Genomic DNA, 20,111 nt, shown 5'->3' on the forward strand with positions numbered 1-20,111 from the left:
GTAAACAGTGCCTTTTAGAAATGCAGGGCGTCGATGACCTCTCGTTTAGCTTCTGAAAATACGGCGTCCTCAGGCATCGGTTCCGGGGCTCGGTGCAGGAGTCGTCGGGTCCCTCAAAGTTACACGCGTTGCAGGTCGATCTCTCAGATGGAGTCAGGAGGGCTGGCTTCGGCAGGCGTCGTGTGCTGCATTGTGAAGTGCAGCGATGCAGCATGCGGTGGTCTCGGTGTGAGCAGTGGCTCAGTGACTTCGTGGGTGAGACCGGGGTCGCTGTGCGAGATGAAGGCGGTGCTCGTTCTGGTGCTGGCAGGTCACGGTGCAAGCAGCGGCATCGTCGTTGCTGAAGCGCTGTTGTAGGCTGACAGGCTGGAGTCGCTGGTGCCAGCGTTGGTAGACCAAGGCTGCGGTGCGGGATGAGGGGGTTGCATCGTGTACCTTTACGCGAGGTGCCCTCGAACCACGGTGCAAGCAGTGGTGTCAATTTTGGCGTGGAGCGTCATCTGGGATGCCAAGGCGTCGTCGTGTAGCGAGGCCGTGCCGAGTGGGGTGGCCACAGGTCGCGGTGCGAGCAGCGGCTCGGTGGCGGCGTCAGCAGGCATCATCAGTGAGACCAGGGTCGCGGTGCGGCAGTGCCCTCATGACACAGAGTCGGCAGCGGCGTCGTAGACGTTGTCTAGTAGATTTTCTTCTGTTGTAGCACAAAACACACAGTCCTCAGTGCTGAGGGCAGAAGAGCTTGAAGTCTTTGCTGTTCCTGAGACGTCTTCAACAGGGGGGCAAGCTCTACCTCAATCCCTTGTAAAAACTCACAAAAGTAGATTGCAGAAAGTTCAATCCAGTCCTTTTACTGACCAAGACAGAAGCAGCCACTGCAGGCCAACACAGTAAAACACACAGCAAAGTGGTAGTCCCTCCTCACAGCTTATCCAGCTCTTGTTCTTGGCAGTCTTCTTGATCCAAAAGAGTTCTAAAGTTCAGGGGTTTGGGATCCCAATATTTATATCCCAAAGCTCTTTGATCTCTTAGGCAAAGTGTGTTTGTGCCCAGTCAGAACCCGTTCTTCCTTCTCTGTCCTTCTCTGTTGTGATTTCCTGGCAGGAGGTAGAGACGGCATTGCCAGAGGCAGACCATGCCCTTTGAGGTGCAAGCAAATCTCCACACCCTTCCCCAATTGCAGCCCAGGTCTATTCAGCCCTTTCCTGACCCACCTAGACTATCTGGAGCCGCTGCCTTCTGTCATCGAAAACTCAGACATGCAATCCACATCCCAGCAGAGGCACACGGGATGAATGAACAAGAAAATACCTACTTTCTAAAAGTGGTATTTTCAAACACAGTATGTAAAAATCATCTTCACTAAAAGATGCATCCTTAGATTCTGAGTTGAAGCATACTAAACTTTGTTCGAGGCATATGAGCAGCAGATTACACACAGTGTATAGCTCACCACCTAGTATTGGTCCCGGATGTTTGCAGTTTGTTGTTGTCCTGAGAAAATCTTTGGAAGTCACGAGATAGGTGACTCATCCTTTGGACCACATTGCGCATGGGCATCAGCTCCATCCTCAGATTGTTTTTTTTCTGCCATCAGGCTTGGATGTGTTTACTGCGCTCCAGTTTAGAACCAAATTTCCTTCGGCGCGCAAACCTCACCCAGTCGACGGTATTGGTTCAATCGCGCTCCACATCGACGCAATTCTTCATCATTTCGAAGTCTTCGATTCCGGTCGTCGACGAAGGCCTTCGGGTCTACCTAGGCCTTACTCTCTGGCTCATGGAAAGGACGCCATTCAAGAAGTGTCCTCGATGTGGGTCGAAGTTTCCCCAAACAGATCTACATGAGGTGTGCAACCTTTGCCTCTCACCGGAGCACGAGGCCAAAGACTGCTCCGTTTGTGACTCTTTCCGCTCCAAAAAGACGATTCGGGACCGATGAGCTCGAAGAACAATGGCTCGCTCATCCGCTTCGATTTCCGATGCCAGAACACCAGCACGCCGAAGAAAGTGCCAGCTCCTCAGATGCCGAAGACTCAGACGTCGAGGACATCACTCCAGCTCAAAGGGTCGTAAGTAAGACTGTCGACCCCTACCCTTCCTCGACACCCTCAAAAAAGGCTTCTGTCTCACCCTCACCTTCGGGCCCGGGTGCACACCGAGACACAGCTTCACACGCCCCGCCTTTGGGCCCGGCAAAGAAGCCCACTAAGCCTTCAGGCTGCTCGGGCTTGAGTCAGCATATTTCTGGTGCCGATCCCATACCCACACCGAAGAAGAAGCCATCTTCCTCAACCATGCCGACTGCTGCTCAGACACCTAAGCACTTGGTGCCAAAAACTGGCAGTGGCTAATCGATGCCAAAACCGCACTCGGAGCCATGTAAAAAACCGCCTAAAAGTTCCAGACTCACACGCTTCGGAGCCGAAAAAACACCCGGAACCGGAAAAACACGTTCCGGTAAAAGACATTTCAAAAGGTCACACTTCTAAGTAGAAAGACCCTAGACCAGCTACCAACTCTGTACCGAAAAAAACCTCCGGAACCGTAAACATCAACGCCGAAGGATTTGCCCTACAAAGAAGAACTTTTTACACCAGATCCTGCTCAAAAAACTATTGTAAAGTATCCTAAGACTGGCCAACTAGCTCTTAGCTCTTAGCTCCAAGAAGAGACCACTAGAGGCGCCTTCACCTCCTCCTCCTCCAAAGAAGAGGCATTTCAACCTCTCCATTAAGGGTCCCTTCTCAATCACCCCCATACTATTCCTCCCTCTACACCTCCTCCACCACATCATACCCCGACACCATCCATTAATGCAGATGATGTAGATACAGTATCTGATGACACAGGTGGGGGTGCACATGACCCAGCAGGGACCAATACTCCCCCTCAGTCACATAATCCATTGGATGATTATAACACCCCTGATGTGCCTTACGTCCCACAAGACGATGTATATCCTTTCAGACCTTCCCCACCAGAGGACACTATAGGTTTTAACCTCCTAGTCCAAAGAGCTGCCCAGTACCATGGGGTTGACTTGCACACCGATACAGTGGAGGAAGATTTCCCATTAGACGCTTTAGATAATACACAATGGTCTACTGCCATTTTGCCAATGCTTAAAGGTGCCATCAAGCACGCAACAGAGGTTTTTAAAGATCCTGTCAGGGCTCGGGTCCTCAACCCTCGCACTGAGAAAAAATACAAAGCTGCCCCTACAGATCCAGTTTACATTCGAGGTCCAGCACCACTAGATTCTTTAGTAGTATCTAATGCACGTAAACGTGCTAATTCACAAACATCAGGTGAGGCCTCATCACCAGATAAAGAATCTAAGCTCCTTGACGCCTCGGGTAAACGAACAGCGTCACAGGCAGCTAACATTTGGTGCATTGCCAATACCCAAACGCTGTTGGTAAGATATGACAGGGCACATTATGATGAACTGGAGTCCATAATGCAGCATCTACCAGACAAGTATAAAAAAATAGGGCCAATAAACTCATACAAGAAGGTAAAAATATTACTAATACTTCCATTCGTTGTGCCCTAGATGCTGCAGATACTGCCTCAAGGGCAATCAATACCAGTACCCTTTTGCGTAGACATGCCTGGCTACGTATTTCAGGTTTTAAACCAGAGGTACAAAATTCCATCCTTAATCAGCCATTTGATGAGACACATTTATTTGGCCCTAATGTCGATGTGTGTGAGAAAGTGGCTCTATATATACTGGACAATAAGGAAGTACAGTGTTTATAGAGTCCACAAACCCCAAAGGTATAACAGAGGTTAAAGTCAGGACTGACCTTTCTCTCCAAAATGGTAGCTTGGTCGAGCAGTAAGGCAGTACCAGAGGGCAGTGCAAAGCATTTGTTGGACACAGTCAGCAAAAGATTTCACACACTCAAAGACTGAACTCCAGGCCAATGGTTGTTATATCCAAAGATAGTTTTTATTTTTAGAACATGCAGGCATAAAAATATACTCTGCAAGGTATGAATACTTTCATGTAATTACTTTGCAAGGAAGCAATAAGGTATGTGAACACAATACGTACAGGGGTTGCTGAAGGCAACACAAGTCTAGACACACTTTAGCATTGAGCTCAATGGATTATTATCATAAAAGTACAGTTAATTACAGTGTAGATTACTTTAGTAGTTCCAGGTCTAAATCCTAGATTCAGTCCTGGGGTCTAAGCTGAAACCAGATTAGCAAAAACGTTTTACTTACTGTAATGAATTCCATGAGTATAAAGCTGTTTTAAAAGTTCACACTTAGAAACTTTTCAATGTAAATCTGGCAATGTTATTCAATGGGAGAAAATTCATGTTGCAGGTAAAGTACGATCACGTTACTTTTGTAATCCAGCACTGGTCTCCTAGGGCCAGCACTGGGGTCTTAACTTAAAACAGGTAGGTAATTGCGTTTCAGTATTTCGTATGGGTTTTAAAGAATATTTCAAGTTTTCAAAAGTAGACACTTAAAAGAAATTTCATAGAAAAGCAGACTATGGGGTCCTATGGAGAAAATACAGATTACTAGCAAACCCGATAAGGATTACTTTTGTGGTTCAGTACTGGGCTGAAAGGTACAGTACTGGCTTCTCCCCTGATCACAGGTGAGCACTTCAAGATTTGGCTGATTTTATATGAATATTTTCAGTTTTCAAAACTTCACACTTCGAAAATTTTCTAATCAAAATTGGTCAATGTTATCCAATGGCAGGTAAGTGAGTTACCGGTTTCCAGGTGAGTACTTGGCTGGTGAAGTTATGGTTCTGGGCATAGACTCAGGGGTCCCCCAAGGTCAGGTAGGTACAGTTGGTTCAGCCCCAGCAGCACAGGGCCGGCCGGGTGCAGAGGTAGTTGGGCCCAATGATATCCAATGAGGGAAAGGGAGCATTGGGTTGGTGGCTGCTGGCTAGCAGGCCAAGCGGCTGTGGGTGCTGGGCTCCTGGTCACTTGCTCAGGCCAAGGGGGAAAGTAGGATACGACAAAGGTGGCACAGCCAGCGGCACTCGGCGGCTGGGTTCAGGGTACTTTTGAGCCTTCGGGTGCTCAATGTTATCCAATAGGAAAGGTCAAAAAGGAACAAAGACTGCAGGCTCGATGACAGAGACTCTCCAGGGGCAACCAGCACTTCAAGAGTTAAGTTGAGATCTTGGAGCACATGTAGGTACCCCAAAGGGAGGCACAGGGGGCTGTAGGGTGCCGGGTGTCTTTGGGTGTCGGAAAAGCTTACCCTCGGCTGGTCGCGGTTGGGGTGGCCCCTGGTTCGTCGAGGAGGGTCTTTGGGCACTGGACTTCGGGTCCCAGTCGCTGGGGGGACGTCCTCGTGGTCTTGGTTCGGTTGGGCCGGGCTGGGTTCGGCGGGTGAAGAGTGGGCTGGTCTGGAGCTTCCTGGCTGGCACCAGGTGTTTCGTTGCAGCAGAGCCTCTGCTGATGGGAGTCCCAGCCAGGTGTTTCGTTGCAGCAGAGCCTCTGCTGATGGGAGTCCCAGTCTTTAAGAGTGTCAAGGCAGGGAGGTCCTCTGGGTGTCCCAAGGTTGATGTCCGCAGGAGTTGCCGGGATTAGGCAGGAGCAGGTTCCAGGATCGATAGGCCGGTAGGGCTGGGGCCGTTAGTTGTTGTCGTCCTGTAAGCAGCTGCACGGCGGGCCGTCTACTTCTTGATCTTCTTTCATCTTTTCGTATCAGGATCTGAGGAAGGAAGGTTCAGGGAGCCCCTAAATTCTGATTTTAGGGGCGTTACAGGTAAGGCAATTCAGAAAAGGGGGTGGTGATGGACAGAGTATCTGAATTAAGCAGACCACTCCTACCCAGTCCAAAGATCATTGCTTGATCCATCACCGTTTTTTAGCTCACTGCACCATCCCAGCTCAGAACCTGGCTACATGCAAATTAGTCTGTCCCTGGCCCAGTGCATCATGGGAACAGGGCAGACCAAACTACCAAGCCAATTCTTGTACTGGAAAGGAAACAAGCTTCCGGGGACCAGTTTCTGGCATTACAGCCGTCTTCGGCCCGGCTTGCTTGAAATTCAAGCAAGCCGGGCCGAAGACGGCTGTAATGCCAGAAACCGGTCCCCGGAAGCTTGTTTCCTTCCCAGTGTAAGAATTGGCTGTTGTAGTCTGGTCTGCCCTGTTCCCATGATGCACTGGGCCAGGGACAGACTAATTTGCATACAGCCGGGTTCTGAAACTGGGATGGTGCAATGAGCTAAAAAACGGTGTTGGATCTAGCCCTGATCTCTTGACTGGGTGAGAGTACTGTGCTTAATTCAGAGACTCTGTCCATCACCACCCCTTGTTGTAAATAGTTACAGGTAAGGCAAGCACAGGGACCAGTGGGTCCCTGTCCTAGGGTGAGTACACCCCCTAGCCTGCTCCTCTCCTGTGGGAGGGGGGCAGGAGCCTAGCTGGGATTGGGCAGGGCTCCCCATCTTTAAGATGGCCGGAGCCCAGGGTTGTGCTTCACCTCGTCTCCCCCACCGGAAGGGGTGGTGTTGGCACAGGCTGGCACAACACCCTTCCTGACATAGTTTTTCCTGCCAGAGTGGGCGTTAGGACTGGTGGGGGCCAGTTGCTGGGTACAGCTAATGGTCTGGAGAAGCTCACTTAGGCGGCATGCCTTTGAAGCTTACCCCTGCCCATCCTGGAGGAGGAGACCTAGCACCTCGCCCAGGATGTGCATTGTTGCAGGCCCAGGAGAGCGGGGGGCTCTCCACCCAGGGGTCCAGCAACATGTCTGCTGTGTGGCAACCTCTGCAGCCACTCAGCCCAGACGTGGATTGTAGGTTAGGATTTCAGAGGGCATCTCTAAGATGCCCTCTGGTGCATTTTACTTTAAATCCCACACTGGCATCAGTGCGGGCTTAATGTGTTAGAAGTTTGGTACCAAACTTGTCAGTCTTTCAGTGTAGCCATTATGGTGCTGTGGAGTTCGTAATGACAACCTCCCAGCACCATATACTCTTAATGTCATCACTTCACTCAAAGTGCCCAGGAATGGCCCTGGGTACTGTAGGGGCACAGCCTGTGCCCACACCTCTGGCATAGGGCACCCAGCTAGAGGGTTGACTGAAGTATGCTAGGGCAGTGGGCTCTGTGGGCATGGCACACAGGGATGTGTGTATATTGAGGCAAATGCACATCTTATTTGATATCAGTAGCTTTGAAATAGTTTTTTAAAAAAGTTTTTAGGTGCCACACAGGTAACGCCCTACGTCCCAGGACGTCAACAATATATAGACACTTTGTGTTTCTAGTGGGTCACTAGATCCATCCCTGTAGGCACACCATCTTCCCTTAGAACAAAAAAAGGGTTCCAACCAATTTTAGTGATTAAGTTCTTTAGTGTTTTTATTCTTCACACTCTTTGTAGTTCAATCGTAATATCTTATTTCATATTTTCTCATTTGATTTTCATATATGTAACGTTCGACATTGTTAATGATATATCCAATGCATTTCGTGCATTTTTGTTTCAGCCCTTCATCAGGGAATAACACTAAAACAATAAGAAAATAAACAGTAAGGAAAATAAATAGTAAGGAAAATAAATAGTACGTGCATTAAATATCCTGATAGAATTATTTCATCATCCACATTTATTATGCCTATTAAACATCAATGATCTTTCAGTTGCAATGTGCTTCTATATGGTTAACAATCTGTATTTATCGACCTCAATATTCATGAGTTGTAAAAAATAAGTATCTGGCGACTCGCGCCTCACTCACATGTCTGTTTCTATTTCGTGGGCGTCGGTATCTGTGATACGAGCTAAAAACAAAAATGCGAACAGCCAAACCTCATCCTAAGGTTCTATGATAGCGTAATCTAATTTCAACTAGTTTTGGTGCTACGATATGCACTAACCTTGCTTGTACAGTCTGTACACCTTCCCAAATCTCCACGGCATTAGTCCGTCTGTTAAGAACGCCAACAGCGTCTACCGGGTCCGTTAGTTATTCCGCCATTAAGTTTCAAAACGGTTCTGATCATGTGACTAATGGACCTAAACAAAAGACTATCGTCTCCGTCTAATCTGTATTATCTCCGCGACTTTTCTTATAACGCATGAAGTCTCATGTGTATAGAAATACAATCAGTCAAGGCTACTAATAAAAAAGGATAGAATCTTAGAATGAATTAGTTAATGAATCAGTTATTTCGGAACAAGCTGCCATGTAAAACGATGCTGTTGGGTAGATTCGGACCCTCAGTGTTATGTATCAAAAGACATCGCATATTGTGTAAATTAGTGTGTGGAGCTTCTAGGGTGGTATAAGGTATCTAGCGTTCTCCAGTATTAGGGGTGTCTTTCATGGATTCACATGCCTGAATCATTCCCCGTCGTCGGAGTGGGAGTCCCACGGTATATATATAAAAGCAATAAAATGCCATAATACATATAGCAAATATCAGAAATACCCAACCAGGAAGTAAAGTAGCACCAGCTACAGTAGAAAAAACCCTCCCAATCGTGACTATCCTAGTCATTATGTATTAGTCCAAACTGCAGCCAATCAGGCGACAGCACCCACCAGAATGTTCTCCCCAGAGGCTCAGGCTCTCAGATTTTCTACCGCACATCGTGTGAAGGGAGTCTCCCTGAGCTCTGCTCAGTTTTTCTTCTAGATTACTTAGTTCTTCAAGTTTTTCACAATGTCTACTTCTAAATCCCTATTCAGGGCCTGTGATTCTTGTGGGAAGCAAAGGCTATTCAAGGAAGATCCCCACAAAAAATGTTTATATTGCCTTTATCCTGACCATAAGGCAAAGGAGTGCAAGATCTGCCGGACCTTCACCCCTAAGACCATCAGGGACAGAGAAGGACGACTGCTGTTGTGGCTTAACAGACTCAAGGACAAGGAGGACCCTTTGTCTGAGGTAGGAAGCATTGCCTCTGGTTCTTCATTAATGTCTAATAAGAGGAAGGCTGAAACTGAAGTTTCATCTCCAAGGGCGAAGGTGGCGAAGAAGGCCCAATCCTCTCTGGATACTTCTGGGCCTAGTGATTCAAAAAAGACTCTTCCACCTGGTAAAATGGATAGTACGCCCTAAGAAGTCTGGGAAATCTGCAGTTCCCAAGAAATCTTCAAAGTCTGTGCCTCCTCAGTTGCCACCTTTGACAATTTCAACGTCAAAAAAGGACTGTTTCCTCTCATGTGGCCACGTCTACCACCTGCACTATGACTTTCTCTTCTCCGAAACCAACTCTAGTGATGTCTTCGGCCTCATCGCCTACGCTGGTTCATGTGCTGATCAGGCCTATCTCGTCGTTGGCGATAGTCCCGTCGACGACGGCTAAGGTACCGTCGACGAGCTCTTCGTCTACAAATATGATGTCGAAGGTGGCTCCCCGTCGACGAAGAAAATTGTGCCGTCGACGATGCTCTCGTCGACGACGAAATCCACGTCGACGAAGCTACCGTCGACTACCTCGACGCCACCCCCGTCGACTATGTTACCGTCGACGAAGAAACCCTCGACGACGAAGTCGACGTCAACAAAGATACCGTCGACGACCTACAGTCGACGAGACAACCAATTCAGCAGCAAACGGAGATCCCATCGACGCCACCTCTGTCAAGCTGCACTACCTTACAAGTCTGGTCAGCACAGTCATCGGGGATTCCGTTACCATCCCCTGCAACTACAGCTACGCTGTTAAAGGAAAGGGCTACTACTGAGGCGATTTCTTCTACGCTAGTAGTGCCAGAGAAACTTTTGGATTCGGATGAGGAAGGATCCTATGAAGATGAAAACTTTGGAGCAGCCAGAAGTCCATCTGACCTTCAAGTTAAGATTCAAGATGATATGGAGGAAGAAATGCATGAAACAGAGCCTCTGTCACATGAGGACAGGCCTGCTCCCGGCATGCAGATGCCTGAGGAATTGTTTTGCAATCTACAGTACATGCTCAGTGACTATTATAGGCGTTTCCCGCCTTCAGAGTCAGGTGACTCGCAGCTATCTACGCCAAGACCTAAAATAGCGACGCCGCTTTCTACGCAGACACAGCCAGTGTTTGCTGTGATGTTGGAGGAAGGACGTCCAGCATTGTCTGCGCCACACGTCTCAGCTCCTCAATCAGGAGATGAAGAGTACTCAGACCATGAGGAGCAAGAAGAAGGAGAATTGGACAATAGGTCAGAATCGTCGGAGTATGAGGATTATAATGCAAACACGCCCTCTCCGGCAGAACCTACTACATCTGAGTCACCTCCTGTGGACATTGCCTCATTCCACAAGATCATGGATAGAGCAACAAAGAGGTTCATGATAACTATGGAGTCAAAACAAGAAGAATGCTTCTTGTATGACTTCAAGTCTACACCACAAAAACAGAGCTGGACCATACCGATCATAGAATTCATATGGAAGGAAGGACTGAAGATCATGTCCAAGCCAAATTCTTTGCCAGCAGTGCTCCCGAGAGTGGATAAGAAATATAGGGCGCCGAATTAATCTCCTGCGTGCCTCATTGGGCAAGCGAAAGCAGACTCTGTGGTGGCGCAAGCAGCGCAAAAGAGGTCTTCTAACCCAACATCTCAGGTCTCTGTTCCGCCTGACAAGGATGGGAGGCGTCTAGACTCTATCGGGGAAAAAAGTTTCTTCAATTGCAGCTACAACAATTAGAGCCGCAAACTCTCTAGCCATATTAGGGCGATACGATAGGCAGATGTGGTCTGACATCTCGCCGTATGTGGACAAACTCCCCGAGCCAGATCGGGCTGAAGCAAGGAACATCCTTCAGGAAGGAGAGTGCGTCTCGTCTGAGATGATTGATGCTGCAGTGGACGTTGCTGCCACAGGATTTCGTCAACTAGTGGGTGCAGCTGTTCTCAGGAGGCAAGGATGGTTGAAGGCAACATCCTTTCGGCAGGAGGTCCAAACAAGGATTATAGATATGGCATTTGATGGAGAACACTTGTTTGGAAAACATGTTGGCGATGCTCTAGAAGCCATCAAAAAGGATACTGAGACAGCACGTTCGCTGGGCACTTTACAATACAGGAAGTCTTCCTTTCGTGGAGCAAGAGGAAGAGGGAATTTCTCTAATAGAGGAGGCTTTAACCAACAGCGCTCCTATACTTCCGCCCAGGGAACGCAAAGATACCAGCCATATCGGCAACAAGCTTACGGACAGAGGAAAGGAAATTTCTCTGTCTCGAGGAAAATCTAACTATCGAGGAAGAGACAATAAAAAGTGAGGAGCGCATCCTGCCGCCACTTTGTCCCAACCCGAACCAAATTGGAGGAAAAATATCCCAAAATTACTTAAATTGATCCAAAATTACCACAGACAAATGGGTTCTGGATGTGGTAGCCATAGGACACATTTTGGAATTCGTAAAAACTCCCCCAAATTGCCCCCCAAGAGGACCGCCTCCAGCACATCTCAAGGAGCTGTTTGCCCAGATCAACACTATGATTCGGAAGGGAGCAATAGAAAGGGTACCTCATCATCAGAAAGGAAAAGGCTTCTACTCAAGATTTTTCCTTATTCACAAGAAGTCGGGGGAATGGCGTCCCATCCTCGACCTGCGTGCCCTAAACAAATTCCTCACAAAGCTGTCATTCAGGATGCTGACACTTCAAGAAATCCTCCAATTTCTTTCGGCGGGAGAGTATATGGCAACACTCGACCTTCAGGATGCATACTTCCACATACCAATTTTTCCCAGGCACCGGAAGTTTCTAAGGTTCAGAGTGGCTGGCAGGGACTTACAGTTCAAAGTTCTTCCATTTGGACGGCGCTCAGCCCCCAGAGTGTTTACGAAGATACTGGCCCCGGTGGCAGCCCACCTTCGGTTGCAGTCGATACAGATATATCCATATCTAGACGATTGCCTTATCAAGGCCAGTTCTTTCGACATGGTGCAAGCTCACATTCGAACAACTCGGTCACTGATGCAAAGCCTGGATTTCTCAGTGAATTTCGAGAAATCGCACCTCACACCAGCAAAGAGAGACTTTCTTGGGAGCGCCACTAGACACCAAGCTCGCCCAAGTATTTATCTCCAAGGAAAGACAGGAAAAGATACAACGGTTGGCTGTGGCACTGTTATTAAAAAGGTGCGTTTCAGTGCGCATATTCAAGTCCTTCATCGGGATGATTTCTTCCTGTATTCTTCTCACCCCCAACTGTCGTCTTCGGATGAGGCCCTTGCAAGAGGAACTCAGTCGCCAGTGGATACAGATGTCGGGGTCCTTCGAGGATATCATCCAAATAACGCCTCGAATGCGAGAAGCGATTCAATGGTGGAGTCAAGGATCCAACATACAAGTGGGATGCTCTTTCCTCACGGAAGTGCCCAGGTTCATAGTAACGACGGACGCTTCGATGACAGGCTGGGGTGCACACCTCCAAGGCATGACAGTCAACGGAAAATGGGACCAGATCCAAATGAGATGGCACATAAACAGGCTAGAATTGCACGCCATCTTTCTAGCCCTGAAGTCCTTTCAAGCGACCTTAGAAGGCGCCACAGTTTTGATTTGGACAGACAACACCACCTGCATGCATTATCTAAACGAGCAGGGAGGCACAAGATCAGCCCGGTTGTCGCAGCAAGCACAAGCGATTTGGAGTTGGGCCCTGACTCACAATATCCATCTGTCAGCGGCCCATGTCCCGGGAATCGCAAATGTGTTAGCGGACTCTCTCAGCAGGTCCGCAGGCTGCACTCATGAGTGGGAATTACATCAACCATCTCTAGACCGCATCTTTCAGACATGGGGGCATCCGGATCTGGACTTGTTTGTGACACACCAGAACCGGAAATGCCCATACTTTGCAAGTTGGGTTCCCCACAAGGACTCGTGCGGGGATGCCCTTTCGCTGAATTGGAATCAAGTGTTCGCATACGCTTTTCCACCGATACCTCTGATCCCGAAAGTCATCAAGAAGATGAAGAAGCAGCCATGCCGGTTGATACTGATTGCTCCACGATGGCCCCGGCAATACTGGTTCACCGAGCTACTCCTTCTCTCGGAATGCAACCCAATCCAACTTCCTCGCATTCCGAATCTTCTCTCCACCCAGAAAGGCAGGGTGTACCATCCGGACCCGAACTCGCTGAAATTGTCAGCTTGGCTCCTCAGCACATGGAATTTGCACACTTAAACATTCCACAGGATTGCCAGGATGTACTGGCGAAGGCCAGAGCTCCATCCACGATCAAGACCTACAAACTTAAGTGGAGGCGTTTCTGTGCATGGTGCCAATCTAATGGTCTTCATCCCATTCATGCCAAACCAGAGCAAATCCTTCCCTTCTTTTTGCACTTGGCAAGATAGGGTTTGGCACATTCTACTCTTAAAGTCTTCCTGGCTGCCATTTCTAGATTTCGTCAAGATGGCTCAAATTCTTTGTTTTCTGTGCAGATCATACAACAATTTTTTAAGGGATTGTTTCGTATGTTTCCGCCTGTGCGGAAACCTCCTCCTGCATGGCATCTGAATGTCGTACTTACTCAGCTCATGCGTCACCCTTTCGAGCCGATCCATAAAGTGGACCTGAAATTTTTGACATGGAAAGTGTCATTGTTACTAGCCTTAACATCTGCTAGAAGGGTTAGCGATATTCAGGCATTTACATCTAAAGCGCCTTTCATCCAATTCACCACGGACTCAGTAGTACTACGTACTAATCCAACGTACATGCCAAAAGTGCCATTGGATTTTCATCTGAATGAGCCAGTTGTCCTCAAGACATTCTTTCCAACCCCACAGTCTCCGGCAGAAAGAGCACTACATTCGTTAGACATTAGAAGATGTCTTAAGTTTTATCTATCAAGAACCTCTGCCATCCGCAAGACAGACCAACTGTTCGTGGCTTATGGGCGGCAGCGCCAGGGCTGTGCAGTTTCAAAACAGACCATTTCTAGATGGGTCTCCTCTACGATTGGACTTTGTCATCAGCAGGCCGGTAGACCCTTACAGGCCTTGCCAAGAGCACATTCTACAAGGGCGGTTAGCTCTTCCACTGCCCTTTTTGCTGGTGTGCCTCTTCGACAGATCTGCAGAGCTGCTACATGGTCTTGCAGACACACCTTTACTAGACACTACTGTCTAGATTCAGCAGACGATGCAGATGCTTCGGTTGGAAGAGCAGTGCTGCGCAATCTTTCAAATAAGGTGAGCCTCTGTTTCCACCTCCTCCTCTATGCTCTTTAGACGTTATTCAGATGTTGATGATGATTGTTATACATGTACTGTGTGTGTGTGTGTGTATGTGTATGTGTATGTATATGTGTGTATGTGTATATATATATATATATATATATATATATATATATATATATATATATGTATTTGATACTCTGACGTCTACGAGCGTTATGCTAGGAGTACTGCTTACTATTCTGATTCAGGCATGTGAATCTATGAAAGACACCCCTAATACTGGGGAAGAACAATAGTTACTTACCTGTAAACAGGTGGTTCTCCAGTATTGGTGTCTTTCATAGATTCACATGCAACCCGCCCGCCTCCCCCCAGAGACTCACTCAGGCATTATGGGGTTTCACTCCTGTGCGAGAAAATCTGAGAGCCTGAGCCTCTGGGGAGAACATTCTGGTGGGTGCTGTCGCCTGATTGGCTGCAGTTTGGACTAATACATAATGACTAAGATAGTCACAATTGTGAGGGTTTTTTTCTACTGTAGCTGGTGCTACTTTACTTCCTGGTTGGGTATTTCTGATATTTGCTATATGTATTATGGCATTTTATTGCTTTTATATATACCGTGGGACTCCCACTCCGACGACAGGGAATGATTCAGGCATGTGAATCTATGAAAGACACCAATACTGGAGAACCACCTGTTTACAGGTAAGTAACTATTGTTCATATCCATGCAGGTCATTTGAAAAATATAACACAATTCAAATCACAATTAGTATGTACAGAAAATTAAATATATCCCAATTACTACTGTTTTGGTCATGGAACATTTCCACAAATTCATAGGTAACAAGACAGTTCAATCCGGTCATTAAGACCATTTGGTTTCTGTGACGACAATTTTTGAATCCAATAGTTCTCTTTTTAGGAGATGCTTAGTATTGTCTCTTCCTTCCACTTTCTCAACAGTTTCTAATATTGTGAATTTTAGTTGAGATATGTTGTGTTTTTCTTCCATAAAATGAACAGCAATCGAAGATTTCATATTTTTAGTTCGTATGTTCGATTTGTGCTCAGTGAGTCTGGTTTTTATGCGTCTCTCAGTTTTACCGATGTATAATTTCCCGCAGGGACATTTTAGTGCGTAAATGACATTAGCTGTGTCACAAGTAGCATTTACCTTTAGTTTTATTTCAAATCCTTTCATTGGATGGTTAATCTTATTGCCTTTAATTATACTGTTGCAGTTCCCACAGTTAACGCAAGCTTTGGTTCCTTTGAATATTTCCGTCTTTGGTGGTTTGTATTGTAGCATCTCTCCTAAGTTGCGGGCTCTTGTATATGCAAATAGTGGTGGATTTTCAAATGCTTTGTTAAAATCTGGTTCTAAATTTAGTATATTCCAATGTTTTGAAATGATTTTTCTGAATTTCGTGCTGGCTGTCGAGTATTTAGAAACTACTACCATCCTGGTTTGTTCATTTTTCTTTGTAGTTTTTAGTAGTTCTTGTCTGTTCAATGTGTCTATTTTTTTTCTTGACTCATCAATTATATTTTCAGAGTACCCTCTTTTCTTGAATCTGGTGGTCATTTCATTTAGTCTCAGTTGCATGTTCTTTTCCTCTGACACAATACGTTTTACTCTTGCCATTTGAGAAAAAGGGAGATATTTTTTCAAGTTGGGTTTATGAAAACTGGAAAAAAAAGCATGTTATTTCTATCCGTATTTTTAATATGCAAGTCTGTTTCAAAACCTTTGTTGGTAATTGATACTTTTACGTCTAAAAAGGTGACTGATGTCTTAGAGATGTCCCATGTAAGTTGTATGCGATCATCAATATTATTGAATTCTGTGAGAGCAGTCTGTAATTCTCCTTGAGAGCTTTTCCATACAATAAATATTTCGTCTATATATCGAATTAGCAATTTAAGGTTATTTTTCCATTTTGTTTTGGTAAATATGAGTTTCCTCATAAGTCTGCATGAAAATGTTTCATAAGCTGGTGCTGCTGAATTGCCCATCGCCATTCCTACCAGTTGTTGATACCACGTTTCTTAGTATCGAAAATAACTGATATAGTGTGAATATCATTAGTTCCATTAAAAACGTTTGAAATTGAAGGTCCAAATCAGTGTTTAGTAGGGCTTTTTCCACTGCTTCTAAGCCTAGAGAGTGGGGTATTGAAGTATAGAGAGAACAGACATCTGCAGTACATAATATCAAATTCTCATTTGGTTCAATGGTTATACCTTCCAGTTTGAGCAAAAAGTCAGTAGTATCCTTCACATAAGTTCTCATATTTTTAACTGTTGCCTGTAAATGTTTGTCTAATAATTGGCCGATAGGTTCGTGTAAGCTCCCACACGTAGAGACAATTGGTCGTAATGGTGGATTTTTTAGGTTCTTATGAATTTTTGGTGTCATTCGTAGGACTGGACTTTTAGGATTAGCTTTGATAAGAAATTTCTTTGTTTTTTCATTGATTGTTCCCATTTCATAAGCTCTTTCTATGATATTTTGTAAGAGTTTCATGAATTCCATAGTAGGGTTTCCATCTAGTTTCATATACGTGTTCATGTCCATTACATGTTCCATAACTTTTTCTTCATACATGACGGCGTTCATTATAACTAGCGCCCTTATCCGCTTTCGTACAGGTAATTTGTGTCTGGGCAGCTAATTTTTTTTTAAGTATCCAAGTCCTTTTGAGTGATGTTTTTTTTTGTTGTGAGATTTTTGATTCGGGATAAATCCTGTTTAACTAATTTTTCAAATATATCCAATGTCTTGTGGCTGATCGGTGCCTGAAACGTACTATATGGTCTCAATCCTTGTAGTTGATCTATTTCCTCTGTGTCATGTTTGGGGACAATGTTATCAAAAAAGAGTCGTAACCAGAGTTTTCGCATTAATTTGAAAAAACGGACTTCAAGCTCTAGGGGATCAGTGTCAGTGGTGGGTACAAACGATGTTCCTCGCTTTAATAATGACATTTCATATGAACTTAATTCATAGTTACTAACGTTTATGACTAATTGTTCCGTGTTGGTGTTTTCTTCCCTTTCTTGTCTTTGACTGGTACTGACGTGCTTCTCATGTTGGGATGTTCTTTTTCCTTTTCTTTTGTTTTGTCCTCTCCTGGATCTCCTTTTTGGGCTTTGCCTTGGTCTAAAAAAGAATTTGGTTCACTTATATTGCTTACAGTCGTTGTTCTTGTTGTAGTGTATATGGGATATTGGTTTTTTGTTGTGGTTTTGGGGTTTTGTGAGAAGTATCACTGCCAGATGAAGATGTTTCTGTGTTTGATGTGTATGGACGGTTCCTCCTCTTTTGGGCGTATATTTCAGCCCATGTGTACACTTCTCCAAGTTTATAATCAAGAGTGTCTCTCTTAAATTTCCGAACCTTTTTTTCATTGATGTCACGGGTATGTTTCTCCATTTGCTCTTTGAGATCATCTAAGGTTTTTTTGAGTTCGTCCTCTGTCATCATATTAGCTAATTCTGTAGATACTTCTGAAATTTCCTTGCTGAGTTCTTCAAGTATTCCCGATAGTTTTTCAATTATTAAAAGCATAAGATCAAGCGAACATTTATTTAATATTGCAAACCATTTTTCCTGGAAAGTTTTAGAGTTTTTACATAGAGAAGGCAATCCGTAGGCCTCGAGGTATGCGTAAATTCCGATGGTATTTAATGCACATACTATTGATTTTCCTTCCTGTTTATTTTCTTATTGTTTTAGTGTTATTCCCTGATGAAGGGCTGAAACAAATGGCAGAAATGCATTGGATGTATCATTAACAATGTCGAATGTTACATATATGAAAATCAAATGAGAGAATATGAAATAAGATATTACGATTGAACTACAAAGAGTGTGAAGAACAAAAACACTAAAGAACTTAATCACTAAAATTGGTTGGAACCCTTTTTTTGTTCTAAGGGAAGATGGTGTGCCTACAGGGATGGATCTAGTGACCCACTAGAAACACAAAGTGTCTACACAGGGATGTGTGCCATGTCGACTCTTGGTTTAGTTCTGTACTTAGGCACTCGGCCTGCGAAGGCAGTGTGTGGGTGCCAGGGTAAAGGGCCCCTGAGGGTGGCACAATAAGTGCTGCAGCCCTCAGGGGTCTTCTCTGGTCACCATGCCCTGGGTACCTAGGGTACCATTTTCTAGGGGCCGACAGGTGGCAAGAGATGCCAATTGGGTTTTTAGTTTCAGCACAGTTTTAGGGAAGGAACACAAGCCCTGGGTACCTGGTTGGCAGGAACCCAGGGCACACTCAGTCAAAGCACCTCAGCAGTTCAGAAAAAAGTGGGGGCATAGAAAGATGGCACTTTTTCAACCCCTCCCCTCCACGAAGGGTGATGAGACTAACCTTGCCCCAGGGAGTCTTCATTGTCTAAGTGGAAGAACCTGGAAAGTCCATCTGCGTTGGCATGGGCAGCCCCTGGTCGGTGTTCCACTTCAAAGTACATTCCCTGTAGGGAGATGGATCATCTCAGTAGTTTTGGATTTTCCCCTTTCATCTGCATTATCCATCTGAGAGGTATGTGGTCAGTTTGAACCAGGAAGTGAGTTCCAAACAAGTAGGGCCTCAACTTCATCAGGGACCAAACCACAGCAAAGGCATCCCTCTCAATGGCACTCCAACGCTGCTCCCTGGGGAGTAGCCTCTTATAAAACAACAGGTTGGTCTTGGCCTTCCTCGTTGATCTGGGAGAGGACCGCTCCTATCCCCAGCTCTGAGGCATCAGTCTGCACTATGAACTGCTTGGAGTAGTATGGTGCTTAAAGAATGGGTGCTGAGCACATTGCTTCTTTCAGGGTGTCAAAAGCTTTTTGGCTGCTAACAGTCCAGTTCACTTTCTTGGGCATTTTATTGAATGTGAGTTCTGTGAGGGGAGTCACAATGGACCCATATCCCTTTACAAACGTTCTGTAGTTCCCAGTCAAGCCAAGGAATGCCTTACTTGGGTCTGGGTGGTTGGAGCTGCCCAGTCCAGGATGCTCTGGATCTTGGGCTGTAAGGGTTGGACCTGGCCTCCACCAACAAAGTGGCCCAAGTACACCACAGTGCCCTGCCCTATCTGGTATTTGGATGCCTTGATGGGTTGTAGAACCGTCCCAAGGTGGATCAGGTGGCCAGGTGGAGCTGAAGACAGCAATACCATCAAGATAAGCTGCACTAAAGGACTCCAATCCGGTTAGGACTTGGTTCACCAACCTCTGGAAGGTGGCAGGGGCATTCTTTAACCCAAAAGGCATTACAGTGAACTGATAGTGCCCATCAGGGGTGGAGAATGCTGTTTTTTTTGGCTCCTGTGGCCATGCCAATCTGCCAGTACCCTGCAGTTAAGTTAAAGGTGCTGAGGAATTTGGCTGCCCCTAGCTTGTCTATCAACTCATCTACTCTTGGAATGAGTGAGCATCTGTCTTGGTGACAGAGTTGAGCCCTCTATAGTCCACACAGAACCTCATCTCTCTTTTCCCACCCTGTTTTTTTTTATATATGTTTTTATTGATTTGAAATTACAAACAAAGGGCAATACATCATCAGTAAAACACATTGTTATCATCGATACATCCAGGAGGGGCTTGCACATCGTTACACTGTAAATGCAGATTGTATAATAGAAAAAACATTGTTTGCAAGTATAAGTGCTTAGTTAGTCCATATGTGTAGTCCAGACACTTATAACAGGTCAGCGTACTACCTGAACAATTACTGGATCATAACATCAGTACCGTCATTTGTTATCAAACAAGTAGCCATATATACAATCGGTAGTGCCCTAAAGTAAAAATCAAAACATAAACTCTAAAAATCATACCCCCCTCCCCAACCACCCCCGTGCTTAGTTACTATTATTTGGTGACAATGTGTATAGGTTCCTGCTCTCCCCTGGTGTGCAAAGTGTAGTGCCATCTGTCTTCACAAATCTGTGTTATAATGGTTTGAG

The 20,111-nt window shown here is 45.7% G+C and overlaps 1 protein-coding gene across 2 annotated transcripts in view; it reads left to right on the forward strand.

The window, feature by feature from the left end:
• Positions 1-20,111, forward strand: part of HBS1L (HBS1 like translational GTPase) — a 640,556-nt gene that overhangs the window by 136,255 nt on the left and 484,190 nt on the right. The gene's annotated exons all lie outside the window — the stretch shown is intronic.

Source organism: Lissotriton vulgaris, chromosome 6 (genome assembly GCF_964263255.1).
Source record: "Lissotriton vulgaris chromosome 6, aLisVul1.2, whole genome shotgun sequence".
Lineage (NCBI taxonomy): Eukaryota > Metazoa > Chordata > Amphibia > Caudata > Salamandridae > Lissotriton > Lissotriton vulgaris.